The sequence below is a fragment of the Schistocerca piceifrons genome, chromosome 4 (genome assembly GCF_021461385.2).
Source record: "Schistocerca piceifrons isolate TAMUIC-IGC-003096 chromosome 4, iqSchPice1.1, whole genome shotgun sequence".
In the NCBI taxonomy this organism is placed as follows: domain Eukaryota; kingdom Metazoa; phylum Arthropoda; class Insecta; order Orthoptera; family Acrididae; genus Schistocerca; species Schistocerca piceifrons.
The window spans coordinates 41,331,718-41,344,563 of record NC_060141.1 but is presented as its reverse complement, the minus strand read 5'-3'; the positions used below and the strand labels follow the sequence as shown (position 1 = coordinate 41,344,563).

Genomic DNA, 12,846 nt, shown 5'->3' with positions numbered 1-12,846 from the left:
GTGGATTCTAAACACTATTACGGATTCAAAATTGCAATTTAAAAAATCGATTTTTTGAACCAAAAGATAGTAAATGTCCCCTTAACGGAATTCGCAATCTTAACCACGGGGTAACATTGCGATTTCAGGCGCTCAGTCCGGAACCGCGGGACTGCTACGGTCGCAGGTTCGAATCCTGCCTCGGGCATGGATGTGTGTGATGTCCTTAGGTTAGTTAGGTTTAAGTAGTTCTAAGTTCTAGGGGACTGATGGCCACAGATGTTAAGTCCCATAGTGCTCAGAGCCATTAAAAACATTGCGATTAAGGAAGACACATTGTGCAGCAAGCCCGTGTTGTTGAGTTGTACATCCACGACTCACGCTTCCATTACCTAATTCTATGCGAGTGTCTGCCTGATTCGTCCGGACTGCAGCGGCATGCGTGCCGCCAGCGCAGCCCTCAGGAGATGGCGTCGTACGTCGACGCTGGAGCGTCCACACCTGCTGCAGTGCTCCAGCGTCCGGCCGACACTGCGCACGGAGCTCTCACTCGGTTACGTCCGTGTAGACATAAAGGCGGTCACCCCGAGCTGTGGTGCCGTACCAGCTAGACCCTCTGCTATGTACTGGCTCCACACGTGCACCACAGTCACGGAAGGGAGCCGCGGTGTCACGGTACGACAAACACGTTTCCCAGACACCAGCGATTCTGCACCGCTCGAAATGACTCGAATGGTGCTATTGCCCCTTTGACTTAGACGAGACATGCCGGCAGTTACTTGCACGTTTCCACTTCGTTTGACGGCTCTACACCGACTGAGCGCGTCGAAACACCGACCTGGCCAGTGGCACAAAACTGAGCAGCTGGGGCTACGCGAACGGCATCTCTCTCCATCCACTGAGGGTATCAAAGTCATAGGTTAGAGATACGGACGTATATAAATGGTGATAACATCGCGTACACACGGTATCAAAGGGCAGTGCATTGGTGGAACTGTCATTTTTACTCAGGTGATACATGTGAAAAGTTTTCCGATGTACGAGGCCTGTTCAGAAAGTAAGCTCCGATTGATTGCCAAATTGAAACCACAGTGAACATCAGAAATGTTTTACTTGTAACAATTAGCTACACCTTTCAGCTACTTCTCTACGTAGTCGCCGTTCTGACTTAGACTTTTGTCATAGCGTTGCACCAACTTTTCAATAGCCTCATCATAGAAGGCAGCCGCCAGTGCTTTCCGCCAATTCTCCACGCTGGCCTACACCTCGTTGTCTGTGTCAGAATGTTGTCTTCAAAGACAGCGGTTCATGTGACCAGAGATGAAACTCAGGGGGAGACAATTGCGGACTGTATTGTGGGTAATCTCACATTTCCATTTGAAAACGATGCAGGAGCATCTTCATTGCCCCTGCAGAATGCGGCTGAGAATTGTCTTGAAGAAGAAACAGCACGACAGTTATGTAATGTTAGCTGCATAGCTTCAGGCGAAATTTCTCACCAGGCCCTCGTACTTGGCGGCAGACACTATATTCTAGACATCTTTACGCACTCACTGCGAGCTCAGAAATGAGAAGAGCGACGTGATGCTAACTGGGGTTATACTACAGACACTACCCAACACATCTGTGCAAAGCTTTATCGGATTTTCATAGTCGCTTCCATTTCGCGACCGATCGGAGCTTACTTTCTGAACGCCCCTCGTAATTACGGCAGCACAACGGAAATTAGCAGACTCCGAATGCCGAATGGTAGTTACAACTAGAAGCAAGGGACATTCCATTTCGGAAATCGTTAGGAAATTCAACATTCCGTGATTCACAGTGTCAAGACTGTGTCGAGAATACTAAATTTCTGGCGTTACCTCTCACCACGTACGATGCATTGGCCGACGGCTTTTCCTTAATGACAGAGCAGCGGCGTTTTGATAGAGGTGCCAGTGCTAACAGACACGCAACACAGAGTGAAATAACCGCAGAAATCAATGTGGGACGTGCGATGAACGCATTCACTGCGGCGGAATTTGGGGTTACTGGGCTGTGGCAGCAGACTACCGACGCGAGTGCCTTCGCCAACAGCACGACATCGCCTGCAGCGCATCTTCTGGACTCGTGACCATATCGGCTGGACCCTAGACGGCTGGATACCGCGGCCTGGTCAGAAACGTTCCGATTTCAGCTGGTAAGAGCTGATGGTAGCGTTCTAGGACGGCGTAGACCCCGCGAAACCATGGACCCAAGTTGTCAACGAGGCACTGTGCAGACTGCTGGTGGCTCCTTAATGGCGTGGGCTGGGTTCACATGGAACGGGCTGTGTCTTCTGAGCCAACTGAGCCGATCATTGACTTTAAATGGTTATGTTCAGCTACTTGGAGCCCATTTGCAGCCATTCAGAGACTTCATGTTCCGAAACGGTGATGGAATTTTTAATGACGACAATGCACCATGTCATAGGGCCAAAAATTTTTTGCGACTGGTTTTGAGACAAGTTTGAGCAAATGAGCTGGTCGCCCCAACGTGAATCCCGCCGAACATTTATGGGACCTAATCGAGAGGTCAGTTTGTACACAACATTCTGCACCAGCAACACTTTACCATGTACGGCTTTAGAGGCAGCACGGCTCAATATTTCTGCAGGGGACTTGAAACAACGTATAGAGACTACGCCACATCGAGTTGCTGGAATACGCCAGGCAAAAGAGGTCCGATACGATATTAGGAAGTAGCCCAAGTGTTGTGTCACCTCACTGTAGTTGCACTATCGTGCACATCCTCAGGTTTTGCACTCATACATACCATTCCTCCAGGGCGCTGGAATTTTCACAAGAGTGCTATACAGGGTGATTCAAAAAGACTACCACAACTTTTAAAATGTGTATTTAATGAAAGAAACATAATATAACCTTCTGTTATACATCATTACAAAGAGTATTTAAAAAGGTTTTTTTCACTCAAAAACAAGTTCAGATATGTTCAATATGGCCCCCTCCAGACACTCGAGCAATATCAACCCGATACTCCAACTCGTTCCACACTCTCTGTAGCATATCAGGCGTAACAGTTTGGATAGCTGCTGTTATTTCTCGTTTCAAATCATCAATGGTGGCTAGGAGAGGTGGCCGAAACACCATATCCTTAACATACACCCATAAGAAAAAATCGCAGGGGTAAGATCAGGGCATCTTGGAGGCCGGTGATGAAGTGCTCTGTCACGGGCTGCCTGGCGGCCGATCCATCGCCTCGGGTAGTTGACGTTCAGGTAGTTACGGACAGATAAGTGCCAATGTGGTGGCGCTCCATCCTGCTGAAATATGAATTGTTGTGCTTCTTGTTCGAGCTGAGGGAACACCCAATTCTCTTAACATCTCCAGATACTGTAGTCCAGTTACAGTAGCACCTTCGAAGAAAAAGGGACCAAAAACTTTATTGGCTGAAATGGCACAGAAAACGTTCACTTTAGGCGAGTCACGTTCATACTGAGTTGTTTCCCGCGGATTCTCAGTGCCCCATATACAGACATTGTGACGGTTGACCTTCCCGTTAGTGTGGAAAGTTGCTTCATCACTAAACACAATCTTTGAAACGAAAGATTCATCTGTTTCCATTTGAGCAAGGATAAAATCACATAAATCGATTCTTTTAATCTTATCAGCTGCAGACAGTGCTTGAACCAATTTCAGACGATAAGGTTTCATAACTAACCTTTTTCGTAGGACTCTCCATACAGTTGATTGTGGAATTTGCAGCTCTCTGCTAGCTCTGCGAGTCGATTTTCCTGGGCAGCGAACAAATGCTTGCTGGATGCGTGCTACATTTTCATCACTCGTTCTCGGCCGCCCAGAACTTTTCCCTTTGCACAAACACCCATTCTCTGTAAACTGTTTATACCAACGGTTAATACACCACCTATCAGGAGGTTTAACACCATACTTCGTTCGAAATGCACGCTGAACAACTGTCGTCGATTCACTTCTGCCGTACTCAATAACACAAAAAGCTTTCTGTTGAGCGGTCGCCATCTTAGCATCAACTGACGCTGACGCCTAGTCAACAGCGCCTCAAGCGAACAAATGTACAACTAAATGAAACTTTATAGCTCCCTTAATTCGCCGACAGATAGTGCTTAGCTCTGCCTTTTGTCGTTGCAGAGTTTTAAATTCCTAAAGTTGTGGTATTCTTTTTTAATCATCCTGTATTATAACAATATGGCGCGCTAGATCTATTATTCTTTGTGTTTAATTGTGTCCTGGAGACTGGTAATTACAAGTACATTGACGGAAATTGAAAGCTTACACCATGGAGCAACTGTCCGATAGTAATCAAACATTAACGAGATTTTCGTCGCGTAGGCGGAGTTTAATGATCAACTTCCATTCCATTCTGAACTGATGTCCATCATCAACATCGGTATGTGGTGTGCCACGAACAGATTTTAGTAATCGTTGTGAAATGGAGCAAACAACCTTCAAATGTCATCTTGAGGAAATTCTTGCCATGCGTGAAAGACATGAAGATTGCCAGCCAGAGGCTGGTATGAAAGTACACGCCTTCGCATCAGATCACACACACACTCCATTGGTGAAAAATCAAGGGATCGGCAGGCCAGTCTAGGACGTGTCCATTCTTGAAGGCATTTGTCGTGTGAAGTGCACAGTGGGGTCTTGCATTGACCTGCTGGAATGAGCCGTTTGGTAGCCTCGTCATGAAGAGACTGAGAACAATGTTTACTATCCTTGCGACATACTAGATAGCATTCATCCTCTCTTCACCAACTAGCAAAACAGTGCAACTGTCGTAGCCAACAGCTCTTCGCACCATGATCCCAGGAGATAGACGTCTATTGGTGTCTTGTGATCTTTCACCACTTCTTCTATGGAAACGTTATCGTCGCTCCGAGCGATATAAACATAAGCAACACTCATTGCTGAACACCACAGAATGTCACTCAGTAATCCGGCCGACCCTGGTCCTAAACCGTGCAGGTTTATGATGTCTCTGATAACGGTAGACGATGCGTGGCGATTCGAGATGTCAGCTCAGTTTCTAGTTAATCGTGCCACTAAACTACTCAGTCTGCCTGCAGTCACGGCATTCTGTGATTCTGCCAGGCGGTCGACGGAGTTTAAATGAGCCTCCTTTTCCAGGAGCCTTTAACGTTACGTAAGATTCTAGACTTCTTAAGTCATAATACAGCCACAATTCTGTGCGGGTTTTTATGAAGATTGTTGGTAGTGTAACCTGACTTTTTTTTTTCGAATGAAACCAGTCTAGACATAATAAATGTGTATTAGAGCAGCTGTGGTGGTTCCTTATTTGTATTAACAAGAACCAGCTTGGGGATCCAAGATACTATTTTTTTGTTTGTTTGCAAGTACACATCTCCAGACCTGGTACACTCTGAAATATCGCTACCACAGTACCGTAGCACGAAGCTAGAGGGCCCAAAACAAACCGGCACAACCCATCTCCACCTCATCAGTGGGCTGCGCCACTTTGTTCTGCAGCTGCCAACATTTCTTTAAGAGTCTGGTTTGACCACTGGACCGTCGCTGATGCAATAGCAGCACCGCAAGTGTGTGCGAGCGACCACGGGAGTGTCTTTCATCGCTTGAAGCCGCCGGAAGTCGCCAGGAAACGGGTAGGGTGAGTAGGGAACTTGAGGAATCACTTCAAAGAAATTGACGAAGAAACTGCAGCGACATGTTAGTCCGATGCGCTGGTGCGTTGACTTGCTGAAATAGCACACGTGCAGCCCTTTCCGGGAAGGAGTTTGTTCACCTTGGTAGTGAGCACCTGTCACGGTAGCGCCCTTTGGAACACAATCAGTATGGACTGCGCTATCGCCGTTCAGAAGATGGTCAACATTTTTTTTTCAGCACTAGCGCTAACCCTAATTTTTTGGGTTGCGTTCAGTCTATGTGCTTCCGCTGAGCTGCTGCCTGCTGGCATTTCGTTTCAAGATTGATAAACGGCATCCATGTGTCATCCACTGTCACAGTCGATGAAAAAGCCGTCATCAGGCCATCATTGCACGATCACAGCCGCGCGGTTTGAGGCGCCATGTCACGGATTGAATGGCCCCTCCAGCCGGAGGTTCGAGTCCTCCCTCGCGCGCATGTGGAGAAGGTTGTTTTTGAGGATTTCCGAATGAGTGTGGAAAGCTTTGCCTCAAAAGATAACATTTCTGGGGGATCAGTGCACACACAACCCTGCATGAAGTCCCGAAACGTGTCCGGCGTGTGGGTGCCACGAATGCTGACGTACGAGCACGTGTGTGTGTGTGGTTGGTTGGTTTGGGGAAGGAGACCAGACAGCGAGGTCATTGGTCTCATCAGATTATGTAAGGATGGGGAAGGAAGTCGGCCGTGCCCTTTCAGAGGAACCATCCCGGCATTTGCCTGGAGTGATTTAGGGAAATCACGGAAAACCTAAATCAGGATGGCCGGACGCGGGATTGAACCGTCTCGTTCTTCCGAATGCGAGTCCAGTTGTGTGTGTGTGTGTGTGTGTGTGTGTGTGTGTGTGTGTGTGTGTGTGTGTGTGTTTTGTTCTTAGCATAAGTTATAGTTTAAGCAGTGTGTAAGTCTAGGGTCCGATGGCCTCAAGAGTTTGGTCCCTTAGGAATACACACACACACACACACACACACACACACACACACACACACACACACACACACTGCCCGGCAGCACGCCATGCGCGTAGCCTTGTGCTCGTACGTCAGCATTCGTGGCACCCACACGCCGGACACGTTTCGGGACTTCATGCAGGGTTGTGTGTGCACTGATCCCCCAGAAATGCTATCTTTTGAGGCAAAGTTTCCCACACTCATTCGGAAATCCTCCAAAACAACCTTCTCCACATGCTCGATCACGTCGTCAGCCCGACTAGTGTGAGGCCGAGATTGTTTCCGTTTGTTGTCACACGACGTTCTACTTTCTTTGAACCGTCGCACCCACGAACGGACGTGAAACACATCTGTGGCCCTAGCACCACATGTCTCATTCTACTGACGACGACTTTCAGTGTGTTTCACACCAAGCAAAAGGGGAAAACGAATCATCACACACTGTCCTTGTAACGAAAACGCCGCCTTTTTGGGTATAAAAAACAATCCTCACTTTTGCCGCTGCCGCTACAGTTGTGTTCAGTTGAGTGCTGCCATCTCTGTCACGCCTTCACAACGAGTTTACGCGTATTTTAAAACAAACCGCATGTTTCTGTTTCCAGCCTTGAGGAAAACAAGTAGACGTGTTTTAACTTTAATGCACGTCGTACATAGGGTACTGTAATGCCGGGATTACAATGTGTACCAGGAGTTCAGAGATGTTGCCTACAAATATAAAAAAAGAGTAAATTATTTCAGTTTCTCGAGGTGTTAATTCAACCTTTATGACTAGCCCTCTGTTATGGTTTCCGAACATCAGAGAATCTGCCACAGAGTACTTTGAAACACCACTACTGCGACGACGCGACGTCGGAGGACCGTGGATAACTCTGCTCGCGAAAAGCAGGAAATCGCTCCGGCACGGTCCTGTTGGAGACGCTATAACGTCGCCGTCCCTTGTCTCTGAACTGACCGACCAAGCCAGTTATACAGAATGACTTCCAGTTAACCATGAACTCCGTAACGCGGCGCAATTCGTCACTCTAGTGAAAGTCAACGATAAATATCCTTTTGTGATACATATTTTCGAGATAAGTTGGTAATTCAAACTTCTGATTTACGAGTACGTTCATCACACTGCTAACGTTCTCCTTCATTTTTGTCCAAATGAAGTTGTGCTTCACCTCTACTGCAGCTATCATCTGCAAGCCAGCGCAGGAGTATTATGGCCTACCAACAGGCAACAACAAAATGTGACGGTACATTCCGCCTTCTGTAAGGCATATTTCTTTTCTTTCCCTGTCATGTTTGAGCATTTCATGTACATTACTTCGCATCAGAAACTGTAACACGCTTAAAGAAAAAGCCGAAATAATATAGCGATTCTGTAATCTAAATGAAATAAAAACTAGAAAACTTTGTCGTTGGCACATCAGGTTCCAAAACTATGTTTCACGCGACACTATCAGTACAAAATACAGCTAGTGTTATGCACGATAAATATAGCAGTATAATTACCTCATTTTCCATGACAGTTTAGTAATCCATTTAGAATTGCTAAATTACGATTTCTATTTATATATAAATAGATTTAACTCTAATTTACTGGAACTTTCACAGTTGTCACAAATTTTTTGTAGCACAATTTAAAAAATAAGAATAAACCTTGAAGGTTACACATGAAGGGCTGGAACATTTGCGGCTAAATGAAAAATATAATTGAATTAAACGGAAAATTTCCTGTTTTCCTTCCCAGGAACGGGCTAAAATAGATCTTTAACACGCAAAAGATTATTAGATTATCGAGACGGTAAGAAGTCAAAAGTCGATGTGGTCGCTGTAAAACTTCTTACTTGCTAACGGGTACAGGGGAGCCGCTCATATCGTTGGACCTGCTTCTCTGCTGTGTCACGGCTTGTAAACAGCCGCGTTGGGCGTAGACAGTGTCAGTGTAAATGAGAACCTATCTGACAGCGTCATGTTTCGCGGCATTGGAGCCACCTGTCATAACGACAAAACCGCGCCCACTAACCAACTTTTATAGAGGCGTTGCAGTAGAACAGTTTACCGTGACGCAATGGGTTCTGCGTCTCCACAGCGGCAAAATCGACACGAATAAGCCAGGTCCACCGCACTGGCCTAATTGCAACCGCCACCGCGATTGGGAGCTCTTCGATAGCATCGGCCGTGTGGAACGGCGGATTATGCCCAGCGAGCTGTGTAAACGGCTTAATGTCGGCAGTAATGCGTCAGAAACTATAATAGCGACTGGCTTATCACGAAATGTGCGCCGCCCAAGCCTTGCGGGTCGTTCCATACGCTCCGTACAAAGGCGGCGTGGAGCGGACGTCTGTAAGAACGCGCAGGACCGAGACGAAACAAAAGACGACAGTTACACGGGCAGCATCGTCTGGGGGGTGTTCAAATGGTTCAAAGGGTTCTGAGCACTATGGGACTTAACTTCTGAGGTCATCAGTCCCCTAGAACTTAGAACTACTTAAACCTAACTAACCTAAGGACATCACACACATCCACGCCCGAGGCAGGATTCGAACCTGCGACCGTAGCGGTCTCGCGGTTCCAGACTGTAGCGCCTAGACCCGCTTGGCCACTCCGGCCGGCGTCTGGGGGTGTAACACTGGGTATAACCATAATATCTCTGGAGTGAGCATTCACATGCGCAGAACATATTTTGTGTTGTCAACATACATTGCCGACCTGGTCACGTGTTCTCGGGACGTCGTGTGTTTTTCCGTATAGCGCCCTGTATATTTAGAATGTCACTACATCCCTAATACAGATGGATTCTTTCCGTACGTGTCGAGGATTATTTATATAGGTTGCGCAGACATTTTAACAGTATCCATTTGATACCAGGAATAAACCAGCTACGTAACTTTTAAGGGCAAGTGATTTTACATCCTGCTTCTTAGCAATAGGTGTCACAGTTCAGATGCACTCGATTTTGGTAGTTTTCGGTATGATACGGCACTTTATAGTATTACAGAGCCTGACGTAAATTTTTGCAGTGATAGTCTTGCAAAACATCTTGACAGTACGCTAGTACTTTTGCAAGTGTCCGAAAAACACCAAATTTGCCACACATTAGCGATTATATCCCTGCTAATTCGTCCTTTTTCTGCTAGTTCTGCGTATTTATTTTCTCGTTTTTGCGACCTAAAGCACAATTTTTCTTACTGGTGACACTTTGAAGTATTTATTTAAAGCATTTTACGTACTTGTTCCCAGTTTATTAAATAAATAGTAGACTGAGTAACTATATACATAATCGAAAAGTCACTGATAAATGCATGGAGAATGGTATTTGCTGAAACAGCTAACCATTCCCTTTCCTGTTCCACGAGCAAATGTACAAGAGGAAGCGATTGTGTGAAAGCTTTTGTACGAGCCGTAATGTCTACTATATAGTCATAACATCGTAGAAAAATACGTCTACAGAATCAAGCCTTGATTATAATGCGTCTCGAAATTTTTAAACATATACAGTGTCTCTTACTAATATGATAACTATAATTAGAGCTACATGGTATGTACCCATGAAAAGTTACTATCCCTCCTTTCATATATTTTTCTTTGCATCCGTAGCAACAACAGTAATTCACCATCGCGATTACACTATCAACAAACGGCGAAAAACGACAAAAACTCTTGATATTATAAATTTCAGAAAGCACACAAAAGTCCCGAAAACACGTGACAATCCTGGTTTAATGTTGACAACATGCACAGAACGCAATGCTCACTCCAGAGATATTTACTCTATGGGTATAACCGATACTAATTGGTAGCTAAAGACAGAACAGTATGAAGAACCTTTGCATAAAGTAACCATAATTTGCACCAGATGACATGTTTATCTTCTCGCACGTCGTGTTTCTATCAAGTGCTGCAGAGTTTCTACGACTCAAACACAACGCAGATGTTCACGTTTCTAATGCCACAGTCCAGAACGAAAAAGAACAAAAATAAATATAAAAGCATTTCCACACGAGGCTCGATGTAAATGTGGCACGTAACAAATGGCTGTAGTTGTAATGCAAAGACGATTCTGTGAGCAGCCTGTAGCGGTCGTTGCTTCAGCGTCGCAAGACAGAGCTCTGATTCGTGCAGAGAAAGGCAAGTGTAAGACTTACAAGTAAGCATCAACGGTGTTCGCTGAAGGACCGTTTTGGACAAGTTGCTTCATGTCATCGAATCTGTGGGACAAAGGAGCAATGGCAGCTGCCGTTATCCGAACGACTGCACATTCTTCGCCGCAAGTCGCCAGGCATTATCTTACTGAAAAGTAGTACTTAGAACGTGCAGCACCTGGTGCCACAGACATTTTTGAGACTGCAATTGCTGTTGGTGTTACGCTCAACACAAAAGAAACTTCTTTTTTATAACTTGAATAGGCACGCCGTCACATCGTACCAAGGTTTTACACACAAAGTATGTCCGCCCCCGGTAGCTGAGTGGTCAGCGCGACAGACTGTCAATCGTAAGGGCCCGGGTTCGAAGATTTTCTCCGCTCAGGAACTGGGTGTTGTTTTGTCCTAATCATCATCATTTTATCCCCATCGACGCGCAAGTCGCCGAAGTGGCGTCAAATCGAAAGACTTGCACCAAGCGAACGGTCTACCCGACGGGAGGCCCTCGTCGCACGCCATTATATTATTATTACTTTTACGTGACCGCAACTTAGAAGGTGGTCATAGTTATGTCATTATAAATAGCAATAAAACGACAATAACAGAAGTGAAAAACTGATCTGAAATACGATAGAATTTATGTAATGCCATCTGCTATAACAGCGTTGACTAACAATTAACAGCAATAATACTATCGGCGCTACTTTTCACCCTGCAGCGAAATGAGCATTGATTTCAAATTTCCAGCAGATTAAAACCATGGGCTCGGCCGAGACTGGAACCTGGGAGCTTTGCCTTTCGCGGGCAAGGAAGTTTCGATACAACAACTGTTGTTGCCAATAATAATAGCAACAATTGGAGATACCAACTGCAAAACTGAAATTTTATGACACAGCGGGTTCCATGGGAGAGAAATTCAGATAAATTCCGCTGTCAGGAACTTTGGAAAACGAGGAAGGTCTGGTAGATATGAAGGGGACTTAGTGGTAATGGGGTGAAGGGTGCGTACCGAACAGAAGCAGACATTGTTTTAGTAGGTAAGTCTTAGGTACCTTTTGAAGCTGGAGATATTAATTCTATAACATAGTGAGGATAATGCAATGTAGTCGAATCAAGTCGGGTGATGCTGAGCGAATTAGATTACGAAATGAGACACTTGAAGTAGTAAAGGAGTTTTGCTATTTGGGGAGCAAAATAACTGATGATGGTCGAAGTAGAGAGGATATAAAATGTAGACTGGCAATGGCAAGGAAAGGGTTTCTGAAGAAGAGAAATTTGTTAACATCGAGTATAGATTTAAATGTCAGGAAGTGAAACGTGGACGATAAATAGTTTAGACAAGAAGAGAATAGAAGCTTTCGAAATGTGGTGCTACAGAAGAATGCTGAAGATTAGATGGGTAGATCACATAACTAATGAGGAGGTATTGAATAGAATTGGGGAGAAGAGGAGTTTGTGGTACAACTTGACTATAAGAAGGGATCGGTTGGTAGGACATGTTCTGAGGCATCAAGGGATCACAAGTTTAGCATTGGAGGGCAGCGTGGAGGGTAAAAATCGTAGAGGGAGACCAAGAGATGAATACACTAAGTAGATTCAGAAGGATGTAGGTTGCAGTACGTACTGGGAGATGAAGCTTGCACAGGATAGCGTAGCATGGAGAGCTTCATCAAACCAGTCTCATGAGTGAAGACAACAACAACAACAACAACAACAACAACAGTGAGGGATATAATTCCAAAGCTTAGTTGCTGCTACCAGGAAGGACCTGGAGAAAACGGCTGCGTGATGATGCGGGGGAGAAGTATTCAGCTCTCTCGCGGACGAGTATTTGTGCTTCTTTTTCATACAAGACCGTGAAGGTCGAGGGGAGAGATATGGGTGATGTATACGTTAAAAATACGACGAAGAACTGTTTGTCTGGACACGTGCGCTTGTCTGCTGATGGCCAGATATCAGACGGTGAAATAAGATCAGAAAGTCTAATATCAAAAACATATCGTACGAAGCTTTCATCACCAGCTCCGAGCGCCGCAAACTTCCACTGCTATCGTAGCACGGTAACCTCGCTGTAATGAGGAACTGGATGTACATGCGCCTGTTGTAACCGTA

General features: G+C 45.5%; 1 protein-coding gene across 1 annotated transcript in view; it reads right to left on the bottom strand.

The window, feature by feature from the left end:
• The window catches only part of LOC124794952 (leishmanolysin-like peptidase), a 564,236-nt gene that overhangs the window by 432,616 nt on the left and 118,774 nt on the right, over positions 1 to 12,846 (bottom strand). The window lies entirely within an intron of this gene.